This window comes from Penaeus vannamei, chromosome 8 (assembly GCF_042767895.1).
Source record: "Penaeus vannamei isolate JL-2024 chromosome 8, ASM4276789v1, whole genome shotgun sequence".
Lineage (NCBI taxonomy): Eukaryota > Metazoa > Arthropoda > Malacostraca > Decapoda > Penaeidae > Penaeus > Penaeus vannamei.
This window is the reverse complement of record NC_091556.1, coordinates 3,049,633-3,052,132: the sequence shown is the minus strand read 5'-3', so window position 1 is coordinate 3,052,132 and position 2,500 is coordinate 3,049,633. Positions and strand designations below refer to the sequence as shown.

Below are 2,500 nucleotides of genomic sequence, written 5' to 3'. Positions count from 1 at the left end.
AGCGAGCGTGAAACGGAAGAATCCGGATTGTTGATGGCGAACGGGGGGGGGGGGGCAGATTCTGAGCTGAATGTGTGTTTTGGGAATAGGAAGAAGGGAGAGAGGAATGAAAGAGAGAAAGAGAAAGAGAGGAGGGAGGAGGGAGGGAGGAGGGAGGGAAGGAGGGAGGGAGAGAGAGAGAGGGGGAGAGTGAGAGAGAGAGAGAGAGAGAGAGAGAGAGAGAGAGAGAGAGAGAGAGAGAGAGAGAGAGAGAGAGAGAGAGAGAGAGAGAGAGAGAGAGAGAGAGAGAGAGAGACTATATGACTTACGTACCATATAAATACAGTATTGATTATTCTATTCCTCAAACCTATTCAACAATTTGTGTTTATCTTTCTCTATTCTTGCCGTTTTCATCTATTTTTCCTACTATTCTTATTCCCCTTTCATTCTATTTCTTTCTATTCCATTTTAGTTCAATTTCCGAATATTTACAATTGAACGTTAACATTATTGTGTATATTTGCCTAAAAAAAAAATATTAGTCACGTATCATTATATCTAAATCTAATTTTATGAAACTAATATTTAATTTATTTCTGTATTCAATTTCATTGAATTAATATTTAATTTAATTCTATATTTAATCTATCGTTTTCATTTCATGCACGGTTATTATTATCGTTATTTTATAATCTCTATTATCAATATTTACATATGCTTTAGTATATATTACATTTCCTATTATTATCATCATTTTCTTATCCATTATTATCCTATCTTATATTATCCTCAAAGAAAAAATATAATGATTTTAATTTTCGCAAAACCCATAACATGTAATTATTTTATTTATATCATTATTAAATAATAAATATGAAAATGAAAATAATGGAGGTGGTGGTGATGGTGATGGTGATGGTGATGGTGATGATGGTGATGATGGTGGTGGTGGTGGTGATGGTGGTGATGGTGGTGGTGGTGGTGGTGGTGGTGGTGGTGGTGGTGGTGGTGATGGTGATGATGATGGTGGTGGTGGTGGTGGTGGTGATGGTGGTGGTGGTGGTGGTGGTGATGGTGATGGTGGTGGTGGTGGTGGTGGTGGTGATGGTGGTGGTGGTGGTGGTGGTGATGGTGATGGTGATGGTGATGGTGATGGTGGTGGTGGTGGTGATGGTGATGGTGATGGTGATGGTGATGGTGGTGGTGGTGGCGGTGGTGGTGGTGGTGGTGGTGATGGTGATGGTGGTGGTGGTGGTGGTGGTGGTGGTGGTGGTGGTGGTGGTGGTGGTGGTGGTGGTGGTGATGGTGATGGTGGTGATGGTGATGGCGGTGGTGGTGGTGGTGGCGGTGGTGGTGGTGGTGGTGGTGGTGATGATGATGGTGATGGTGATAATGATGGTGATGGTGGTGATGATGGTGGTGGTGGTGGTGGTGGTGATGATGGTGGTGGTGGTGGTGGTGGTGGTGATGGTGATGGTGATGTTGGTGTGATGGTGGTGGTGGTGATGGTGGTGATGGTGATGGTGATGGTGGTGATGGTGATGATGGTGGTGATGGTGGTGGTGGTGATGGTGATGGTGATGGTGGTGGTGATGGTGATGGTGATGGTGGTGGTGGTGATGGTGATGGTAGTGGTGATGGTGCTGGTGGCGGGCCTGAAGGTGGTGGTGGTGGTGGTGGTGGCGGGGGTGAAGGTGGTGGTGGTGGTGATGGTGGTGGTGGTGGTGGTGGTGATTGTGGTGGTGGTGATGGTGATGGTGGTGGTGGTGGTGGTGACTGGTGGTGGTGGTGGTGGTGGTGATGATAAAGTTGGTGATGATGGTGGTGGTGGTGGTGGTGATGGTGGTGGTGGTGATGGTGATGGTGGTGATGGTGGTGGTGATGGTGATGATGGTGGTGGTGTTGATGGTGGTGTTGATGGTGGTGGTGGTGGTGGTGGTGGTGGTGGTGGTGGTGATGGTGGTGGTGATGGTGATGGTGATGGTGGTGTTGATGGTGGTGTTGATGGTGGTGGTGCTGATGGTGGTGTTGATGGTGGTGTTGATGGTGGTGTTGATGGTGGTGATGGTGGTGTTGATGGTGGTGGTGATGGTGGTGGTGATGGTGGTGGTGATGGTGGTGGTGATGGTGGTGGTGAGGGTGGTGGTGGTGGTGATGGTGGTGGTGATGGTGGTGGTGATGGTGATGGTGATGGATGATGATGGATGATGATTGATGATGATTGATGATGATGATGGATGATGGATGATGATTGATGATGATGATGGATGATGGATGATGGATGATGGATGATGATTGATGATGATGATGGATGATGATGGATGATGATTGATGATGATTGATGATGATTGATGATGATGATGGATGATGGATGATGATTGATGATGATGATGGATGATGATGGATGATGATTGATGATGATTGATGATGATTGATGATGATGATGGATGATGGATGATGATTGATGATGATGATGGATGATGATGGATGATGATTGATGATGATTGATGATGATTGA

General features: G+C 45.9%; 1 protein-coding gene across 1 annotated transcript in view; it reads right to left on the bottom strand.

The window, feature by feature from the left end:
• LOC138862453 (G-protein coupled receptor GRL101-like) overlaps window positions 1-2,500 on the bottom strand; it is a 146,564-nt gene that overhangs the window by 29,632 nt on the left and 114,432 nt on the right. The window lies entirely within an intron of this gene.